We start from the raw sequence: 22,176 nt of genomic DNA on the forward strand, positions 1-22,176 counted from the left end.
GAGGGCCTGTGCTGGCCTTGGCCACTGCCAGCCAGCAGGACCTCGATGGAGCACAGTTCATTCGAGAAGGCCCCAGGGTGGTGCCTGTGTGTCTCTTGCACTGCTGGGAAGCTGCAGGTCCAGAGGCGGTGTGTGCACGTGAGCACTGGGGCCTGAGCACCAAACAGTCATGAGCCCACTTTCAAGTGGGACTCCTGCCGCCTCTTCGCTGCCTGCCACACCCCCTTGCTGCCTGTGCTGTCATCACTGCTGGCTGGCCTCTGTGTTCACAGGCCAGTGTAGGCCAAGGAAACAACGTGCTTGCTCTCCCCTAGCTAGGAGCTCCTCCTGCAGCCTTCTGGCCCAGGGGACACATGCCCCTGGCCCAGCAGCCTGCAAGGAAGCTCCAGCTTAGCCCTCCAGAAAGGCCTGCAGCACTTGGCAGGGAGCCATCTGCTATGGACAGCTATCCCACTGCAAAGCCTTGGAGGAGTTCATGGATGCTCGGGCCTGCAGTGTTTTCCATCAGAGAACACTGGGTGCCCAAAGCCTCGCCTGTGGCTTCTGAGCACCCTCCAACCCACATGCCCTTGGCACCCACTCTGTTGCCACAGGGAAGTCGTAAGCAGGACTCTGGAGCTTGGGGAGCCAGAGTGCCTCCTGCTTGGAAACTTCCTCAGGAACTCATTTGGAGTGAGGCTTCTCCTGCCACGCTTGCTGGCCAGCAGATGGTGCCATCGCTCCACCAAAAAACTCTCTGCTTTGCCTTCAGCCTGGAATCGCCTAGCTGAGCTCTCTCTGCCTCAAGCCAAAACTCGAGTGTGCATCCAGCCTACAGAAAGCAGAGTGCCTTTTCCTGAGCACTGCTATGTGGTGGCAGTTCCCTGAAGGCCTCCTGGGCCTTCTCTCCCCTAACACAGTCGTGCCATTCAGCCCACCCGGGGAGCCAAGGTCACCCTTGGCAGGGCTCAGGGTGTGGCCTGGGAATGGTTCCATGGCTGGGAAAGGGCAGATGCTGAAGCTGGGTGCCCACTTGGGAATGGGGCCTGATGGGCAGAGCCGGCATTCCCTGGGTGGGAGGCAGGAGTCTAGGGCTTCCAAGCTGCATGCAGATCCCCTCCATGGCTGCCCTGCTTGCTTCTGGGCTGACAAGCCTCTCTCACCACACGTGCGTCTCATCGAGTGGAGCAGGCTGAGTGCCATTGTGGGCAAGGACCTCATCCCACAACCTCGTTTCCTCCAAGGGGAGTGCAAATGGACCCAGAGCCTCCAGAGGAGCTGCAGTCTCTCCAGCCACAAAGGCCTGCAGCCGAGTCCATGACAGCCTGCTGCATGGAGGGCTTCGATGGGCGAGTGCCATGCTTCCCTGGCGGGGGCTCTTTCTCACACTGCTTTCCATGGGGAAACACTGTGTGTGCCAAGGGTCTCCTGTGTGCAGAAAATCTCTGCCCAGCGCCAGAGGTGCAGGGAATCCTCTTTGGACACACAGCCATGTTCTGGGCAGGCCTCCCATGTTGGGAGAGCCTCCACCTCCCCAACTGTCCAACTGCCTCAGGAACACACTTCTAGGGAGTGTGGGTCTGCCAGGCAGGGCGGCCCGAGGGAGGAACGTGGATTGCAGGCCAAAGCCACTGTGCTGAGCCTTCCCCCTGCACGTCCTAGCCGAAGGCTCTGCGTACCAGGCCCAAACTGGAATGAGCCTGCAGCCTGGCCTGCAGTCCCAGGCTTGCCCTGGGCACTGCTAGGTCCGGACCCATCCCAGGCTCAGCCAGGCCTCCCGAGGGCCTGTGCTGGCCTTGGCCACTGCCAGCCAGCAGGACCTCGATGGAGCACAGTTCATTCGAGAAGGCCCCAGGGTGGTGCCTGTGTGTCTCTTGCACTGCTGGGAAGCTGCAGGTCCAGAGGCGGTGTGTGCACGTGAGCACTGGGGCCTGAGCACCAAACAGTCATGAGCCCACTTTCAAGTGGGACTCCTGCCGCCTCTTCGCTGCCTGCCACACCCCCTTGCTGCCTGTGCTGTCATCACTGCTGGCTGGCCTCTGTGTTCACAGGCCAGTGTAGGCCAAGGAAACAACGTGCTTGCTCTCCCCTAGCTAGGAGCTCCTCCTGCAGCCTTCTGGCCCAGGGGACACATGCCCCTGGCCCAGCAGCCTGCAAGGAAGCTCCAGCTTAGCCCTCCAGAAAGGCCTGCAGCACTTGGCAGGGAGCCATCTGCTATGGACAGCTATCCCACTGCAAAGCCTTGGAGGAGTTCATGGATGCTCGGGCCTGCAGTGTTTTCCATCAGAGAACACTGGGTGCCCAAAGCCTCGCCTGTGGCTTCTGAGCACCCTCCAACCCACATGCCCTTGGCACCCACTCTGTTGCCACAGGGAAGTCGTAAGCAGGACTCTGGAGCTTGGGGAGCCAGAGTGCCTCCTGCTTGGAAACTTCCTCAGGAACTCATTTGGAGTGAGGCTTCTCCTGCCACGCTTGCTGGCCAGCAGATGGTGCCATCGCTCCACCAAAAAACTCTCTGCTTTGCCTTCAGCCTGGAATCGCCTAGCTGAGCTCTCTCTGCCTCAAGCCAAAACTCGAGTGTGCATCCAGCCTACAGAAAGCAGAGTGCCTTTTCCTGAGCACTGCTATGTGGTGGCAGTTCCCTGAAGGCCTCCTGGGCCTTCTCTCCCCTAACACAGTCGTGCCATTCAGCCCACCCGGGGAGCCAAGGTCACCCTTGGCAGGGCTCAGGGTGTGGCCTGGGAATGGTTCCATGGCTGGGAAAGGGCAGATGCTGAAGCTGGGTGCCCACTTGGGAATGGGGCCTGATGGGCAGAGCCGGCATTCCCTGGGTGGGAGGCAGCAGTCTAGGGCTTCCAAGCTGCATGCAAATCCCCTCCCTGGCTGCCCTGCTTGCTTCTGGGCTGACAAGCCTCTCTCACCACACGTGCGTCTCATCGAATGGAGCAGGCTGAGTGCCATTGTGGGCAAGGACCTCATCCCACAACCTCGTTTCCTCCAAGGGGAGTGCAAATGGACCCAGAGCCTCCAGAGGAGCTGCAGTCTCTCCAGCCACAAAGGCCTGCAGCCGAGTCCATGACAGCCTGCTGCATGGAGGGCTTCGATGGGCGAGTGCCATGCTTCCCTGGCGGGGGCTCTTTCTCACACTGCTTTCCATGGGGAAACACTGTGTGTGCCAAGGGTCTCCTGTGTGCAGAAAATCTCTGCCCAGCGCCAGAGGTGCAGGGAATCCTCTTTGGACACACAGCCATGTTCTGGGCAGGCCTCCCATGTTGGGAGAGCCTCCACCTCCCCAACTGTCCAACTGCCTCAGGAACACACTTCTAGGGAGTGTGGGTCTGCCAGGCAGGGCGGCCCGAGGGAGGAACGTGGATTGCAGGCCAAAGCCACTGTGCTGAGCCTTCCCCCTGCACGTCCTAGCTGAAGGCTCTGCGTACCAGGCCCAAACTGGAATGAGCCTGCAGCCTGGCCTGCAGTCCCAGGCTTGCCCTGGGCACTGCTAGGTCCGGACCCATCCCAGGCTCAGCCAGGCCTCCCGAGGGCCTGTGCTGGCCTTGGCCACTGCCAGCCAGCAGGACCTCGATGGAGCACAGTTCATTCGAGAAGGCCCCAGGGTGGTGCCTGTGTGTCTCTTGCACTGCTGGGAAGCTGCAGGTCCAGAGGCGGTGTGTGCACGTGAGCACTGGGGCCTGAGCACCAAACAGTCATGAGCCCACTTTCAAGTGGGACTCCTGCCGCCTCTTCGCTGCCTGCCACACCCCCTTGCTGCCTGTGCTGTCATCACTGCTGGCTGGCCTCTGTGTTCACAGGCCAGTGTAGGCCAAGGAAACAACGTGCTTGCTCTCCCCTAGCTAGGAGCTCCTCCTGCAGCCTTCTGGCCCAGGGGACACATGCCCCTGGCCCAGCAGCCTGCAAGGAAGCTCCAGCTTAGCCCTCCAGAAAGGCCTGCAGCACTTGGCAGGGAGCCATCTGCTATGGACAGCTATCCCACTGCAAAGCCTTGGAGGAGTTCATGGATGCTCGGGCCTGCAGTGTTTTCCATCAGAGAACACTGGGTGCCCAAAGCCTCGCCTGTGGCTTCTGAGCACCCTCCAACCCACATGCCCTTGGCACCCACTCTGTTGCCACAGGGAAGTCGTAAGCAGGACTCTGGAGCTTGGGGAGCCAGAGTGCCTCCTGCTTGGAAACTTCCTCAGGAACTCATTTGGAGTGAGGCTTCTCCTGCCACGCTTGCTGGCCAGCAGATGGTGCCATCGCTCCACCAAAAAACTCTCTGCTTTGCCTTCAGCCTGGAATCGCCTAGCTGAGCTCTCTCTGCCTCAAGCCAAAACTCGAGTGTGCATCCAGCCTACAGAAAGCAGAGTGCCTTTTCCTGAGCACTGCTATGTGGTGGCAGTTCCCTGAAGGCCTCCTGGGCCTTCTCTCCCCTAACACAGTCGTGCCATTCAGCCCACCCGGGGAGCCAAGGTCACCCTTGGCAGGGCTCAGGGTGTGGCCTGGGAATGGTTCCATGGCTGGGAAAGGGCAGATGCTGAAGCTGGGTGCCCACTTGGGAATGGGGCCTGATGGGCAGAGCCGGCATTCCCTGGGTGAGAGGCAGCAGTCTAGGGCTTCCAAGCTGCATGCAGATCCCCTCCCTGGCTGCCCTGCTTGCTTCTGGGCTGACAAGCCTCTCTCACCACACGTGCGTCTCATCGAATGGAGCAGGCTGAGTGCCATTGTGGGCAAGGACCTCATCCCACAACCTCGTTTCCTCCAAGGGGAGTGCAAATGGACCCAGAGCCTCCAGAGGAGCTGCAGTCTCTCCAGCCACAAAGGCCTGCAGCCGAGTCCATGACAGCCTGCTGCATGGAGGGCTTCGATGGGCGAGTGCCATGCTTCCCTGGCGGGGGCTCTTTCTCACACTGCCTTCCATGGGGAAACACTGTGTGTGCCAAGGGTCTCCTGTGTGCAGAAAATCTCTGCCCAGCGCCAGAGGTGCAGGGAATCCTCTTTGGACACACAGCCATGTTCTGGGCAGGCCTCCCATGTTGGGAGAGCCTCCACCTCCCCAACTGTCCAACTGCCTCAGGAACACACTTCTAGGGAGTGTGGGTCTGCCAGGCAGGGCGGCCCGAGGGAGGAACGTGGATTGCAGGCCAAAGCCACTGTGCTGAGCCTTCCCCCTGCACGTCCTAGCCGAAGGCTCTGCGTACCAGGCCCAAACTGGAATGAGCCTGCAGCCTGGCCTGCAGTCCCAGGCTTGCCCTGGGCACTGCTAGGTCCGGACCCATCCCAGGCTCAGCCAGGCCTCCCGAGGGCCTGTGCTGGCCTTGGCCACTGCCAGCCAGCAGGACCTCGATGGAGCACAGTTCATTCGAGAAGGCCCCAGGGTGGTGCCTGTGTGTCTCTTGCACTGCTGGGAAGCTGCAGGTCCAGAGGCTGTGTGTGCACGTGAGCACTGGGGCCTGAGGACCAAACAGTCATGAGCCCACTTTCAAGTGGGACTCCTGCCGCCTCTTAGCTGCCTGCCACACCCCCTTGCTGCCTGTGCTGTCATCACTGCTGGCTGGCCTCTGTGTTCACAGGCCAGTGTAGGCCAAGGAAACAACGTGCTTGCTCTCCCCTAGCTAGGAGCTCCTCCTGCAGCCTTCTGGCCCAGGGGACACATGCCCCTGGCCCAGCAGCCTGCAAGGAAGCTCCAGCTTAGCCCTCCAGAAAGGCCTGCAGCACTTGGCAGGGAGCCATCTGCTATGGACAGCTATCCCACTGCAAAGCCTTGGAGGAGTTCATGGATGCTCGGGCCTGCAGTGTTTTCCATCAGAGAACACTGGGTGCCCAAAGCCTCGCCTGTGGCTTCTGAGCACCCTCCAACCCACATGCCCTTGGCACCCACTCTGTTGCCACAGGGAAGTCGTAAGCAGGACTCTGGAGCTTGGGGAGCCAGAGTGCCTCCTGCTTGGAAACTTCCTCAGGAACTCATTTGGAGTGAGGCTTCTCCTGCCACGCTTGCTGGCCAGCAGATGGTGCCATCGCTCCACCAAAAAACTCTCTGCTTTGCCTTCAGCCTGGAATCGCCTAGCTGAGCTCTCTCTGCCTCAAGCCAAAACTCGAGTGTGCATCCAGCCTACAGAAAGCAGAGTGCCTTTTCCTGAGCACTGCTATGTGGTGGCAGTTCCCTGAAGGCCTCCTGGGCCTTCTCTCCCCTAACACAGTCGTGCCATTCAGCCCACCCGGGGAGCCAAGGTCACCCTTGGCAGGGCTCAGGGTGTGGCCTGAGAATGGTTCCATGGCTGGGAAAGGGCAGATGCTGAAGCTGGGTGCCCACTTGGGAATGGGGCCTGATGGGCAGAGCCGGCATTCCCTGGGTGGGAGGCAGGAGTCTAGGGCTTCCAAGCTGCATGCAGATCCCCTCCCTGGCTGCCCTGCTTGCTTCTGGGCTGACAAGCCTCTCTCACCACACGTGCGTCTCATCGAATGGAGCAGGCTGAGTGCCATTGTGGGCAAGGACCTCATCCCACAACCTCGTTTCCTCCAAGGGGAGTGCAAATGGACCCAGAGCCTCCAGAGGAGCTGCAGTCTCTCCAGCCACAAAGGCCTGCAGCCGAGTCCATGACAGCCTGCTGCATGGAGGGCTTCGATGGGCGAGTGCCATGCTTCCCTGGCGGGGGCTCTTTCTCACACTGCTTTCCATGGGGAAACACTGTGTGTGCCAAGGGTCTCCTGTGTGCAGAAAATCTCTGCCCAGCGCCAGAGGTGCAGGGAATCCTCTTTGGACACACAGCCATGTTCTGGGCAGGCCTCCCATGTTGGGAGAGCCTCCACCTCCCCAACTGTCCAACTGCCTCAGGAACACACTTCTAGGGAGTGTGGGTCTGCCAGGCAGGGCGGCCCGAGGGAGGAACGTGGATTGCAGGCCAAAGCCACTGTGCTGAGCCTTCCCCCTGCACGTCCTAGCCGAAGGCTCTGCGTACCAGGCCCAAACTGGAATGAGCCTGCAGCCTGGCCTGCAGTCCCAGGCTTGCCCTGGGCACTGCTAGGTCCGGACCCATCCCAGGCTCAGCCAGGCCTCCCGAGGGCCTGTGCTGGCCTTGGCCACTGCCAGCCAGCAGGACCTCGACGCAGCACAGTTCATTCGAGAAGGCCCCAGGGTGGTGCCTGTGTGTCTCTTGCACTGCTGGGAAGCTGCAGGTCCAGAGGCGGTGTGTGCACGTGAGCACTGGGGCCTGAGCACCAAACAGTCATGAGCCCACTTTCAAGTGGGACTCCTGCCGCCTCTTAGCTGCCTGCCACACCCCCTTGCTGCCTGTGCTGTCATCACTGCTGGCTGGCCTCTGTGTTCACAGGCCAGTGTAGGCCAAGGAAACAACGTGCTTGCTCTCCCCTAGCTAGGAGCTCCTCCTGCAGCCTTCTGGCCCAGGGGACACATGCCCCTGGCCCAGCAGCCTGCAAGGAAGCTCCAGCTTAGCCCTCCAGAAAGGCCTGCAGCACTTGGCAGGGAGCCATCTGCTATGGACAGCTATCCCACTGCAAAGCCTTGGAGGAGTTCATGGATGCTCGGGCCTGCAGTGTTTTCCATCAGAGAACACTGGGTGCCCAAAGCCTCGCCTGTGGCTTCTGAGCACCCTCCAACCCACATGCCCTTGGCACCCACTCTGTTGCCACAGGGAAGTCGTAAGCAGGACTCTGGAGCTTGGGGAGCCAGAGTGCCTCCTGCTTGGAAACTTCCTCAGGAACTCATTTGGAGTGAGGCTTCTCCTGCCACGCTTGCTGGCCAGCAGATGGTGCCATCGCTCCACCAAAAAACTCTCTGCTTTGCCTTCAGCCTGGAATCGCCTAGCTGAGCTCTCTCTGCCTCAAGCCAAAACTCGAGTGTGCATCCAGCCTACAGAAAGCAGAGTGCCTTTTCCTGAGCACTGCTATGTGGTGGCAGTTCCCTGAAGGCCTCCTGGGCCTTCTCTCCCCTAACACAGTCGTGCCATTCAGCCCACCCGGGGAGCCAAGGTCACCCTTGGCAGGGCTCAGGGTGTGGCCTGGGAATGGTTCCATGGCTGGGAAAGGGCAGATGCTGAAGCTGGGTGCCCACTTGGGAATGGGGCCTGATGGGCAGAGCCGGCATTCCCTGGGTGGGAGGCAGGAGTCTAGGGCTTCCAAGCTGCATGCAGATCCCCTCCATGGCTGCCCTGCTTGCTTCTGGGCTGACAAGCCTCTCTCACCACACGTGCGTCTCATCGAGTGGAGCAGGCTGAGTGCCATTGTGGGCAAGGACCTCATCCCACAACCTCGTTTCCTCCAAGGGGAGTGCAAATGGACCCAGAGCCTCCAGAGGAGCTGCAGTCTCTCCAGCCACAAAGGCCTGCAGCCGAGTCCATGACAGGCTGCTGCATGGAGGGCTTCGATGGGCGAGTGCCATGCTTCCCTGGCGGGGGCTCTTTCTCACACTGCTTTCCATGGGGAAACACTGTGTGTGCCAAGGGTCTCCTGTGTGCAGAAAATCTCTGCCCAGCGCCAGAGGTGCAGGGAATCCTCTTTGGACACACAGCCATGTTCTGGGCAGGCCTCCCATGTTGGGAGAGCCTCCACCTCCCCAACTGTCCAACTGCCTCAGGAACACACTTCTAGGGAGTGTGGGTCTGCCAGGCAGGGCGGCCCGAGGGAGGAACGTGGATTGCAGGCCAAAGCCACTGTGCTGAGCCTTCCCCCTGCACGTCCTAGCCGAAGGCTCTGCGTACCAGGCCCAAACTGGAATGAGCCTGCAGCCTGGCCTGCAGTCCCAGGCTTGCCCTGGGCACTGCTAGGTCCGGACCCATCCCAGGCTCAGCCAGGCCTCCCGAGGGCCTGTGCTGGCCTTGGCCACTGCCAGCCAGCAGGACCTCGATGGAGCACAGTTCATTCGAGAAGGCCCCAGGGTGGTGACTGTGTGTCTCTTGCACTGCTGGGAAGCTGCAGGTCCAGAGTCTGTGTGTGCACATGAGCACTGGGGCCTGAGCACCAAACAGTCATGAGCCCACTTTCAAGTGGGACTCCTGCCGCCTCTTAGCTGCCTGCCACACCCCCTTGCTGCCTGTGCTGTCATCACTGCTGGCTGGCCTCTGTGTTCACAGGCCAGTGTAGGCCAAGGAAACAACGTGCTTGCTCTCCCCTAGCTAGGAGCTCCTCCTGCAGCCTTCTGGCCCAGGGGACACATGCCCCTGGCCCAGCAGCCTGCAAGGAAGCTCCAGCTTAGCCCTCCAGAAAGGCCTGCAGCACTTGGCAGGGAGCCATCTGCTATGGACAGCTATCCCACTGCAAAGCCTTGGAGGAGTTCATGGATGCTCGGGCCTGCAGTGTTTTCCATCAGAGAACACTGGGTGCCCAAAGCCTCGCCTGTGGCTTCTGAGCACCCTCCAACCCACATGCCCTTGGCACCCACTCTGTTGCCACAGGGAAGTCGTAAGCAGGACTCTGGAGCTTGGGGAGCCAGAGTGCCTCCTGCTTGGAAACTTCCTCAGGAACTCATTTGGAGTGAGGCTTCTCCTGCCACGCTTGCTGGCCAGCAGATGGTGCCATCGCTCCACCAAAAAACTCTCTGCTTTGCCTTCAGCCTGGAATCGCCTAGCTGAGCTCTCTCTGCCTCAAGCCAAAACTCGAGTGTGCATCCAGCCTACAGAAAGCAGAGTGCCTTTTCCTGAGCACTGCTATGTGGTGGCAGTTCCCTGAAGGCCTCCTGGGCCTTCTCTCCCCTAACACAGTCGTGCCATTCAGCCCACCCGGGGAGCCAAGGTCACCCTTGGCAGGGCTCAGGGTGTGGCCTGGGAATGGTTCCATGGCTGGGAAAGGGCAGATGCTGAAGCTGGGTGCCCACTTGGGAATGGGGCCTGATGGGCAGAGCCGGCATTCCCTGGGTGAGAGGCAGCAGTCTAGGGCTTCCAAGCTGCATGCAGATCCCCTCCCTGGCTGCCCTGCTTGCTTCTGGGCTGACAAGCCTCTCTCACCACACGTGCGTCTCATCGAATGGAGCAGGCTGAGTGCCATTGTGGGCAAGGACCTCATCCCACAACCTCGTTTCCTCCAAGGGGAGTGCAAATGGACCCAGAGCCTCCAGAGGAGCTGCAGTCTCTCCAGCCACAAAGGCCTGCAGCCGAGTCCATGACAGCCTGCTGCATGGAGGGCTTCGATGGGCGAGTGCCATGCTTCCCTGGCGGGGGCTCTTTCTCACACTGCCTTCCATGGGGAAACACTGTGTGTGCCAAGGGTCTCCTGTGTGCAGAAAATCTCTGCCCAGCGCCAGAGGTGCAGGGAATCCTCTTTGGACACACAGCCATGTTCTGGGCAGGCCTCCCATGTTGGGAGAGCCTCCACCTCCCCAACTGTCCAACTGCCTCAGGAACACACTTCTAGGGAGTGTGGGTCTGCCAGGCAGGGCGGCCCGAGGGAGGAACGTGGATTGCAGGCCAAAGCCACTGTGCTGAGCCTTCCCCCTGCACGTCCTAGCCGAAGGCTCTGCGTACCAGGCCCAAACTGGAATGAGCCTGCAGCCTGGCCTGCAGTCCCAGGCTTGCCCTGGGCACTGCTAGGTCCGGACCCATCCCAGGCTCAGCCAGGCCTCCCGAGGGCCTGTGCTGGCCTTGGCCACTGCCAGCCAGCAGGACCTCGATGGAGCACAGTTCATTCGAGAAGGCCCCAGGGTGGTGCCTGTGTGTCTCTTGCACTGCTGGGAAGCTGCAGGTCCAGAGGCTGTGTGTGCACGTGAGCACTGGGGCCTGAGGACCAAACAGTCATGAGCCCACTTTCAAGTGGGACTCCTGCCGCCTCTTCGCTGCCTGCCACACCCCCTTGCTGCCTGTGCTGTCATCACTGCTGGCTGGCCTCTGTGTTCACAGGCCAGTGTAGGCCAAGGAAACAACGTGCTTGCTCTCCCCTAGCTAGGAGCTCCTCCTGCAGCCTTCTGGCCCAGGGGACACATGCCCCTGGCCCAGCAGCCTGCAAGGAAGCTCCAGCTTAGCCCTCCAGAAAGGCCTGCAGCACTTGGCAGGGAGCCATCTGCTATGGACAGCTATCCCACTGCAAAGCCTTGGAGGAGTTCATGGATGCTCGGGCCTGCAGTGTTTTCCATCAGAGAACACTGGGTGCCCAAAGCCTCGCCTGTGGCTTCTGAGCACCCTCCAACCCACATGCCCTTGGCACCCACTCTGTTGCCACAGGGAAGTCGTAAGCAGGACTCTGGAGCTTGGGGAGCCAGAGTGCCTCCTGCTTGGAAACTTCCTCAGGAACTCATTTGGAGTGAGGCTTCTCCTGCCACGCTTGCTGGCCAGCAGATGGTGCCATCGCTCCACCAAAAAACTCTCTGCTTTGCCTTCAGCCTGGAATCGCCTAGCTGAGCTCTCTCTGCCTCAAGCCAAAACTCGAGTGTGCATCCAGCCTACAGAAAGCAGAGTGCCTTTTCCTGAGCACTGCTATGTGGTGGCAGTTCCCTGAAGGCCTCCTGGGCCTTCTCTCCCCTAACACAGTCGTGCCATTCAGCCCACCCGGGGAGCCAAGGTCACCCTTGGCAGGGCTCAGGGTGTGGCCTGAGAATGGTTCCATGGCTGGGAAAGGGCAGATGCTGAAGCTGGGTGCCCACTTGGGAATGGGGCCTGATGGGCAGAGCCGGCATTCCCTGGGTGGGAGGCAGGAGTCTAGGGCTTCCAAGCTGCATGCAGATCCCCTCCCTGGCTGCCCTGCTTGCTTCTGGGCTGACAAGCCTCTCTCACCACACGTGCGTCTCATCGAATGGAGCAGGCTGAGTGCCATTGTGGGCAAGGACCTCATCCCACAACCTCGTTTCCTCCAAGGGGAGTGCAAATGGACCCAGAGCCTCCAGAGGAGCTGCAGTCTCTCCAGCCACAAAGGCCTGCAGCCGAGTCCATGACAGCCTGCTGCATGGAGGGCTTCGATGGGCGAGTGCCATGCTTCCCTGGCGGGGGCTCTTTCTCACACTGCTTTCCATGGGGAAACACTGTGTGTGCCAAGGGTCTCCTGTGTGCAGAAAATCTCTGCCCAGCGCCAGAGGTGCAGGGAATCCTCTTTGGACACACAGCCATGTTCTGGGCAGGCCTCCCATGTTGGGAGAGCCTCCACCTCCCCAACTGTCCAACTGCCTCAGGAACACACTTCTAGGGAGTGTGGGTCTGCCAGGCAGGGCGGCCCGAGGGAGGAACGTGGATTGCAGGCCAAAGCCACTGTGCTGAGCCTTCCCCCTGCACGTCCTAGCCGAAGGCTCTGCGTACCAGGCCCAAACTGGAATGAGCCTGCAGCCTGGCCTGCAGTCCCAGGCTTGCCCTGGGCACTGCTAGGTCCGGACCCATCCCAGGCTCAGCCAGGCCTCCCGAGGGCCTGTGCTGGCCTTGGCCACTGCCAGCCAGCAGGACCTCGACGCAGCACAGTTCATTCGAGAAGGCCCCAGGGTGGTGCCTGTGTGTCTCTTGCACTGCTGGGAAGCTGCAGGTCCAGAGGCGGTGTGTGCACGTGAGCACTGGGGCCTGAGCACCAAACAGTCATGAGCCCACTTTCAAGTGGGACTCCTGCCGCCTCTTAGCTGCCTGCCACACCCCCTTGCTGCCTGTGCTGTCATCACTGCTGGCTGGCCTCTGTGTTCACAGGCCAGTGTAGGCCAAGGAAACAACGTGCTTGCTCTCCCCTAGCTAGGAGCTCCTCCTGCAGCCTTCTGGCCCAGGGGACACATGCCCCTGGCCCAGCAGCCTGCAAGGAAGCTCCAGCTTAGCCCTCCAGAAAGGCCTGCAGCACTTGGCAGGGAGCCATCTGCTATGGACAGCTATCCCACTGCAAAGCCTTGGAGGAGTTCATGGATGCTCGGGCCTGCAGTGTTTTCCATCAGAGAACACTGGGTGCCCAAAGCCTCGCCTGTGGCTTCTGAGCACCCTCCAACCCACATGCCCTTGGCACCCACTCTGTTGCCACAGGGAAGTCGTAAGCAGGACTCTGGAGCTTGGGGAGCCAGAGTGCCTCCTGCTTGGAAACTTCCTCAGGAACTCATTTGGAGTGAGGCTTCTCCTGCCACGCTTGCTGGCCAGCAGATGGTGCCATCGCTCCACCAAAAAACTCTCTGCTTTGCCTTCAGCCTGGAATCGCCTAGCTGAGCTCTCTCTGCCTCAAGCCAAAACTCGAGTGTGCATCCAGCCTACAGAAAGCAGAGTGCCTTTTCCTGAGCACTGCTATGTGGTGGCAGTTCCCTGAAGGCCTCCTGGGCCTTCTCTCCCCTAACACAGTCGTGCCATTCAGCCCACCCGGGGAGCCAAGGTCACCCTTGGCAGGGCTCAGGGTGTGGCCTGGGAATGGTTCCATGGCTGGGAAAGGGCAGATGCTGAAGCTGGGTGCCCACTTGGGAATGGGGCCTGATGGGCAGAGCCGGCATTCCCTGGGTGGGAGGCAGGAGTCTAGGGCTTCCAAGCTGCATGCAGATCCCCTCCATGGCTGCCCTGCTTGCTTCTGGGCTGACAAGCCTCTCTCACCACACGTGCGTCTCATCGAGTGGAGCAGGCTGAGTGCCATTGTGGGCAAGGACCTCATCCCACAACCTCGTTTCCTCCAAGGGGAGTGCAAATGGACCCAGAGCCTCCAGAGGAGCTGCAGTCTCTCCAGCCACAAAGGCCTGCAGCCGAGTCCATGACAGGCTGCTGCATGGAGGGCTTCGATGGGCGAGTGCCATGCTTCCCTGGCGGGGGCTCTTTCTCACACTGCTTTCCATGGGGAAACACTGTGTGTGCCAAGGGTCTCCTGTGTGCAGAAAATCTCTGCCCAGCGCCAGAGGTGCAGGGAATCCTCTTTGGACACACAGCCATGTTCTGGGCAGGCCTCCCATGTTGGGAGAGCCTCCACCTCCCCAACTGTCCAACTGCCTCAGGAACACACTTCTAGGGAGTGTGGGTCTGCCAGGCAGGGCGGCCCGAGGGAGGAACGTGGATTGCAGGCCAAAGCCACTGTGCTGAGCCTTCCCCCTGCACGTCCTAGCCGAAGGCTCTGCGTACCAGGCCCAAACTGGAATGAGCCTGCAGCCTGGCCTGCAGTCCCAGGCTTGCCCTGGGCACTGCTAGGTCCGGACCCATCCCAGGCTCAGCCAGGCCTCCCGAGGGCCTGTGCTGGCCTTGGCCACTGCCAGCCAGCAGGACCTCGATGGAGCACAGTTCATTCGAGAAGGCCCCAGGGTGGTGACTGTGTGTCTCTTGCACTGCTGGGAAGCTGCAGGTCCAGAGTCTGTGTGTGCACATGAGCACTGGGGCCTGAGCACCAAACAGTCATGAGCCCACTTTCAAGTGGGACTCCTGCCGCCTCTTAGCTGCCTGCCACACCCCCTTGCTGCCTGTGCTGTCATCACTGCTGGCTGGCCTCTGTGTTCACAGGCCAGTGTAGGCCAAGGAAACAACGTGCTTGCTCTCCCCTAGCTAGGAGCTCCTCCTGCAGCCTTCTGGCCCAGGGGACACATGCCCCTGGCCCAGCAGCCTGCAAGGAAGCTCCAGCTTAGCCCTCCAGAAAGGCCTGCAGCACTTGGCAGGGAGCCATCTGCTATGGACAGCTATCCCACTGCAAAGCCTTGGAGGAGTTCATGGATGCTCGGGCCTGCAGTGTTTTCCATCAGAGAACACTGGGTGCCCAAAGCCTCGCCTGTGGCTTCTGAGCACCCTCCAACCCACATGCCCTTGGCACCCACTCTGTTGCCACAGGGAAGTCGTAAGCAGGACTCTGGAGCTTGGGGAGCCAGAGTGCCTCCTGCTTGGAAACTTCCTCAGGAACTCATTTGGAGTGAGGCTTCTCCTGCCACGCTTGCTGGCCAGCAGATGGTGCCATCGCTCCACCAAAAAACTCTCTGCTTTGCCTTCAGCCTGGAATCGCCTAGCTGAGCTCTCTCTGCCTCAAGCCAAAACTCGAGTGTGCATCCAGCCTACAGAAAGCAGAGTGCCTTTTCCTGAGCACTGCTATGTGGTGGCAGTTCCCTGAAGGCCTCCTGGGCCTTCTCTCCCCTAACACAGTCGTGCCATTCAGCCCACCCGGGGAGCCAAGGTCACCCTTGGCAGGGCTCAGGGTGTGGCCTGGGAATGGTTCCATGGCTGGGAAAGGGCAGATGCTGAAGCTGGGTGCCCACTTGGGAATGGGGCCTGATGGGCAGAGCCGGCATTCCCTGGGTGAGAGGCAGCAGTCTAGGGCTTCCAAGCTGCATGCAGATCCCCTCCCTGGCTGCCCTGCTTGCTTCTGGGCTGACAAGCCTCTCTCACCACACGTGCGTCTCATCGAATGGAGCAGGCTGAGTGCCATTGTGGGCAAGGACCTCATCCCACAACCTCGTTTCCTCCAAGGGGAGTGCAAATGGACCCAGAGCCTCCAGAGGAGCTGCAGTCTCTCCAGCCACAAAGGCCTGCAGCCGAGTCCATGACAGCCTGCTGCATGGAGGGCTTCGATGGGCGAGTGCCATGCTTCCCTGGCGGGGGCTCTTTCTCACACTGCCTTCCATGGGGAAACACTGTGTGTGCCAAGGGTCTCCTGTGTGCAGAAAATCTCTGCCCAGCGCCAGAGGTGCAGGGAATCCTCTTTGGACACACAGCCATGTTCTGGGCAGGCCTCCCATGTTGGGAGAGCCTCCACCTCCCCAACTGTCCAACTGCCTCAGGAACACACTTCTAGGGAGTGTGGGTCTGCCAGGCAGGGCGGCCCGAGGGAGGAACGTGGATTGCAGGCCAAAGCCACTGTGCTGAGCCTTCCCCCTGCACGTCCTAGCCGAAGGCTCTGCGTACCAGGCCCAAACTGGAATGAGCCTGCAGCCTGGCCTGCAGTCCCAGGCTTGCCCTGGGCACTGCTAGGTCCGGACCCATCCCAGGCTCAGCCAGGCCTCCCGAGGGCCTGTGCTGGCCTTGGCCACTGCCAGCCAGCAGGACCTCGATGGAGCACAGTTCATTCGAGAAGGCCCCAGGGTGGTGCCTGTGTGTCTCTTGCACTGCTGGGAAGCTGCAGGTCCAGAGGCTGTGTGTGCACGTGAGCACTGGGGCCTGAGGACCAAACAGTCATGAGCCCACTTTCAAGTGGGACTCCTGCCGCCTCTTCGCTGCCTGCCACACCCCCTTGCTGCCTGTGCTGTCATCACTGCTGGCTGGCCTCTGTGTTCACAGGCCAGTGTAGGCCAAGGAAACAACGTGCTTGCTCTCCCCTAGCTAGGAGCTCCTCCTGCAGCCTTCTGGCCCAGGGGACACATGCCCCTGGCCCAGCAGCCTGCAAGGAAGCTCCAGCTTAGCCCTCCAGAAAGGCCTGCAGCACTTGGCAGGGAGCCATCTGCTATGGACAGCTATCCCACTGCAAAGCCTTGGAGGAGTTCATGGATGCTCGGGCCTGCAGTGTTTTCCATCAGAGAACACTGGGTGCCCAAAGCCTCGCCTGTGGCTTCTGAGCACCCTCCAACCCACATGCCCTTGGCACCCACTCTGTTGCCACAGGGAAGTCGTAAGCAGGACTCTGGAGCTTGGGGAGCCAGAGTGCCTCCTGCTTGGAAACTTCCTCAGGAACTCATTTGGAGTGAGGCTTCTCCTGCCACGCTTGCTGGCCAGCAGATGGTGCCATCGCTCCACCAAAAAACTCTCTGCTTTGCCTTCAGCCTGGAATCGCCTAGCTGAGCTCTCTCTGCCTCAAGCCAAAACTCGAGTGTGCATCCAGCCTACAGAAAGCAGAGTGCCTTTTCCTGAGCACTGCTATGTGGTGGCAGTTCCCTGAAGGCCTCCTGGGCCTTCTCTCCCCTAACACAGTCGTGCCATTCAGCCCACCCGGGGAGCCAAGGTCACCCTTGGCAGGGCTCAGGGTGTGGCCTGAGAATGGTTCCATGGCTGGGAAAGGGCAGATGCTGAAGCTGGGTGCCCACTTGGGAATGGGGCCTGATGGGCAGAGCCGGCATTCCCTGGGTGGGAGGCAGGAGTCTAGGGCTTCCAAGCTGCATGCAGATCCCCTCCCTGGCTGCCCTGCTTGCTTCTGGGCTGACAAGCCTCTCTCACCACACGTGCGTCTCATCGAATGGAGCAGGCTGAGTGCCATTGTGGGCAAGGACCTCATCCCACAACCTCGTTTCCTCCAAGGGGAGTGCAAATGGACCCAGAGCCTCCAGAGGAGCTGCAGTCTCTCCAGCCACAAAGGCCTGCAGCCGAGTCCATGACAGCCTGCTGCATGGAGGGCTTCGATGGGCGAGTGCCATGCTTCCCTGGCGGGGGCTCTTTCTCACACTGCTTTCCATGGGGAAACACTGTGTGTGCCAAGGGTCTCCTGTGTGCAGAAAATCTCTGCCCAGCGCCAGAGGTGCAGGGAATCCTCTTTGGACACACAGCCATGTTCTGGGCAGGCCTCCCATGTTGGGAGAGCCTCCACCTCCCCAACTGTCCAACTGCCTCAGGAACACACTTCTAGGGAGTGTGGGTCTGCCAGGCAGGGCGGCCCGAGGGAGGAACGTGGATTGCAGGCCAAAGCCACTGTGCTGAGCCTTCCCCCTGCACGTCCTAGCTGAAGGCTCTGCGTACCAGGCCCAAACTGGAATGAGCCTGCAGCCTGGCCTGCAGTCCCAGGCTTGCCCTGGGCACTGCTAGGTCCGGACCCATCCCAGGCTCAGCCAGGCCTCCCGAGGGCCTGTGCTGGCCTTGGCCACTGCCAGCCAGCAGGACCTCGATGGAGCACAGTTCATTCGAGAAGGCCCCAGGGTGGTGCCTGTGTGTCTCTTGCACTGCTGGGAAGCTGCAGGTCCAGAGGCGGTGTGTGCACGTGAGCACTGGGGCCTGAGCACCAAACAGTCATGAGCCCACTTTCAAGTGGGACTCCTGCCGCCTCTTCGCTGCCTGCCACACCCCCTTGCTGCCTGTGCTGTCATCACTGCTGGCTGGCCTCTGTGTTCACAGGCCAGTGTAGGCCAAGGAAACAACGTGCTTGCTCTCCCCTAGCTAGGAGCTCCTCCTGCAGCCTTCTGGCCCAGGGGACACATGCCCCTGGCCCAGCAGCCTGCAAGGAAGCTCCAGCTTAGCCCTCCAGAAAGGCCTGCAGCACTTGGCAGGGAGCCATCTGCTATGGACAGCTATCCCACTGCAAAGCCTTGGAGGAGTTCATGGATGCTCGGGCCTGCAGTGTTTTCCATCAGAGAACACTGGGTGCCCAAAGCCTCGCCTGTGGCTTCTGAGCACCCTCCAACCCACATGCCCTTGGCACCCACTCTGTTGCCACAGGGAAGTCGTAAGCAGGACTCTGGAGCTTGGGGAGCCAGAGTGCCTCCTGCTTGGAAACTTCCTCAGGAACTCATTTGGAGTGAGGCTTCTCCTGCCACGCTTGCTGGCCAGCAGATGGTGCCATCGCTCCACCAAAAAACTCTCTGCTTTGCCTTCAGCCTGGAATCGCCTAGCTGAGCTCTCTCTGCCTCAAGCCAAAACTCGAGTGTGCATCCAGCCTACAGAAAGCAGAGTGCCTTTTCCTGAGCACTGCTATGTGGTGGCAGTTCCCTGAAGGCCTCCTGGGCCTTCTCTCCCCTAACACAGTCGTGCCATTCAGCCCACCCGGGGAGCCAAGGTCACCCTTGGCAGGGCTCAGGGTGTGGCCTGGGAATGGTTCCATGGCTGGGAAAGGGCAGATGCTGAAGCTGGGTGCCCACTTGGGAATGGGGCCTGATGGGCAGAGCCGGCATTCCCTGGGTGAGAGGCAGCAGCCTAGGGCTTCCAAGCTGCATGCAGATCCCCTCCCTGGCTGCCCTGCTTGCTTCTGGGCTGACAAGCCTCTCTCACCACACGTGCGTCTCATCGAATGGAGCAGGCTGAGTGCCATTGTGGGCAAGGACCTCATCCCACAACCTCGTTTCCTCCAAGGGGAGTGCAAATGGACCCAGAGCCTCCAGAGGAGCTGCAGTCTCTCCAGCCACAAAGGCCTGCAGCCGAGTCCATGACAGCCTGCTGCATGGAGGGCTTCGATGGGCGAGTGCCATGCTTCCCTGGCGGGGGCTCTTTCTCACACTGCCTTCCATGGGGAAACACTGTGTGTGCCAAGGGTCTCCTGTGTGCAGAAAATCTCTGCCCAGCGCCAGAGGTGCAGGGAATCCTCTTTGGACACACAGCCATGTTCTGGGCAGGCCTCCCATGTTGGGAGAGCCTCCACCTCCCCAACTGTCCAACTGCCTCAGGAACACACTTCTAGGGAGTGTGGGTCTGCCAGGCAGGGCGGCCCGAGGGAGGAACGTGGATTGCAGGCCAAAGCCACTGTGCTGAGCCTTCCCCCTGCACGTCCTAGCCGAAGGCTCTGCATACCAGGCCCAAACTGGAATGAGCCTGCAGCCTGGCCTGCAGTCCCAGGCTTGCCCTGGGCACTGCTAGGTCCGGACCCATCCCAGGCTCAGCCAGGCCTCCCGAGGGCCTGTGCTGGCCTTGGCCACTGCCAGCCAGCAGGACCTCGATGGAGCACAGTTCATTCGAGAAGGCCCCAGGGTGGTGCCTGTGTGTCTCTTGCACTGCTGGGAAGCTGCAGGTCCAGAGGCTGTGTGTGCACGTGAGCACTGGGGCCTGAGGACCAAACAGTCATGAGCCCACTTTCAAGTGGGACTCCTGCCGCCTCTTCGCTGCCTGCCACACCCCCTTGCTGCCTGTGCTGTCATCACTGCTGGCTGGCCTCTGTGTTCACAGGCCAGTGTAGGCCAAGGAAACAACGTGCTTGCTCTCCCCTAGCTAGGAGCTCCTCCTGCAGCCTTCTGGCCCAGGGGACACATGCCCCTGGCCCAGCAGCCTGCAAGGAAGCTCCAGCTTAGCCCTCCAGAAAGGCCTGCAGCACTTGGCAGGGAGCCATCTGCTATGGACAGCTATCCCACTGCAAAGCCTTGGAGGAGTTCATGGATGCTCGGGCCTGCAGTGTTTTCCATCAGAGAACACTGGGTGCCCAAAGCCTCGCCTGTGGCTTCTGAGCACCCTCCAACCCACATGCCCTTGGCACCCACTCTGTTGCCACAGGGAAGTCGTAAGCAGGACTCTGGAGCTTGGGGAGCCAGAGTGCCTCCTGCTTGGAAACTTCCTCAGGAACTCATTTGGAGTGAGGCTTCTCCTGCCACGCTTGCTGGCCAGCAGATGGTGCCATCGCTCCACCAAAAAACTCTCTGCTTTGCCTTCAGCCTGGAATCGCCTAGCTGAGCTCTCTCTGCCTCAAGCCAAAACTCGAGTGTGCATCCAGCCTACAGAAAGCAGAGTGCCTTTTCCTGAGCACTGCTATGTGGTGGCAGTTCCCTGAAGGCCTCCTGGGCCTTCTCTCCCCTAACACAGTCGTGCCATTCAGCCCACCCGGGGAGCCAAGGTCACCCTTGGCAGGGCTCAGGGTGTGGCCTGAGAATGGTTCCATGGCTGGGAAAGGGCAGATGCTGAAGCTGGGTGCCCACTTGGGAATGGGGCCTGATGGGCAGAGCCGGCATTCCCTGGGTGGGAGGCAGGAGTCTAGGGCTTCCAAGCTGCATGCAGATCCCCTCCCTGGCTGCCCTGCTTGCTTCTGGGCTGACAAGCCTCTCTCACCACACGTGCGTCTCATCGAATGGAGCAGGCTGAGTGCCATTGTGGGCAAGGACCTCATCCCACAACCTCGTTTCCTCCAAGGGGAGTGCAAATGGACCCAGAGCCTCCAGAGGAGCTGCAGTCTCTCCAGCCACAAAGGCCTGCAGCCGAGTCCATGACAGCCTGCTGCATGGAGGGCTTCGATGGGCGAGTGCCATGCTTCCCTGGCGGGGGCTCTTTCTCACACTGCTTTCCATGGGGAAACACTGTGTGTGCCAAGGGTCTCCTGTGTGCAGAAAATCTCTGCCCAGCGCCAGAGGTGCAGGGAATCCTCTTTGGACACACAGCCATGTTCTGGGCAGGCCTCCCATGTTGGGAGAGCCTCCACCTCCCCAACTGTCCAACTGCCTCAGGAACACACTTCTAGGGAGTGTGGGTCTGCCAGGCAGGGCGGCCCGAGGGAGGAACGTGGATTGCAGGCCAAAGCCACTGTGCTGAGCCTTCCCCCTGCACGTCCTAGCCGAAGGCTCTGCGTACCAGGCCCAAACTGGAATGAGCCTGCAGCCTGGCCTGCAGTCCCAGGCTTGCCCTGGGCACTGCTAGGTCCGGACCCATCCCAGGCTCAGCCAGGCCTCCCGAGGGCCTGTGCTGGCCTTGGCCACTGCCAGCCAGCAGGACCTCGATGGAGCACAGTTCATTCGAGAAGGCCCCAGGGTGGTGCCTGTGTGTCTCTTGCACTGCTGGGAAGCTGCAGGTCCAGAGGCGGTGTGTGCACGTGAGCACTGGGGCCTGAGCACCAAACAGTCATGAGCCCACTTTCAAGTGGGACTCCTGCCGCCTCTTCGCTGCCTGCCACACCCCCTTGCTGCCTGTGCTGTCATCACTGCTGGCTGGCCTCTGTGTTCACAGGCCAGTGTAGGCCAAGGAAACAACGTGCTTGCTCTCCCCTAGCTAGGAGCTCCTCCTGCAGCCTTCTGGCCCAGGGGACACATGCCCCTGGCCCAGCAGCCTGCAAGGAAGCTCCAGCTTAGCCCTCCAGAAAGGCCTGCAGCACTTGGCAGGGAGCCATCTGCTATGGACAGCTATCCCACTGCAAAGCCTTGGAGGAGTTCATGGATGCTCGGGCCTGCAGTGTTTTCCATCAGAGAACACTGGGTGCCCAAAGCCTCGCCTGTGGCTTCTGAGCACCCTCCAACCCACATGCCCTTGGCACCCACTCTGTTGCCACAGGGAAGTCGTAAGCAGGACTCTGGAGCTTGGGGAGCCAGAGTGCCTCCTGCTTGGAAACTTCCTCAGGAACTCATTTGGAGTGAGGCTTCTCCTGCCACGCTTGCTGGCCAGCAGATGGTGCCATCGCTCCACCAAAAAACTCTCTGCTTTGCCTTCAGCCTGGAATCGCCTAGCTGAGCTCTCTCTGCCTCAAGCCAAAACTCGAGTGTGCATCCAGCCTACAGAAAGCAGAGTGCCTTTTCCTGAGCACTGCTATGTGGTGGCAGTTCCCTGAAGGCCTCCTGGGCCTTCTCTCCCCTAACACAGTCGTGCCATTCAGCCCACCCGGGGAGCCAAGGTCACCCTTGGCAGGGCTCAGGGTGTGGCCTGGGAATGGTTCCATGGCTGGGAAAGGGCAGATGCTGAAGCTGGGTGCCCACTTGGGAATGGGGCCTGATGGGCAGAGCCGGCATTCCCTGGGTGGGAGGCAGGAGTCTAGGGCTTCCAA

Source organism: Hippopotamus amphibius, chromosome 1 (genome assembly GCF_030028045.1).
Source record: "Hippopotamus amphibius kiboko isolate mHipAmp2 chromosome 1, mHipAmp2.hap2, whole genome shotgun sequence".
Classification (NCBI taxonomy): domain Eukaryota; kingdom Metazoa; phylum Chordata; class Mammalia; order Artiodactyla; family Hippopotamidae; genus Hippopotamus; species Hippopotamus amphibius.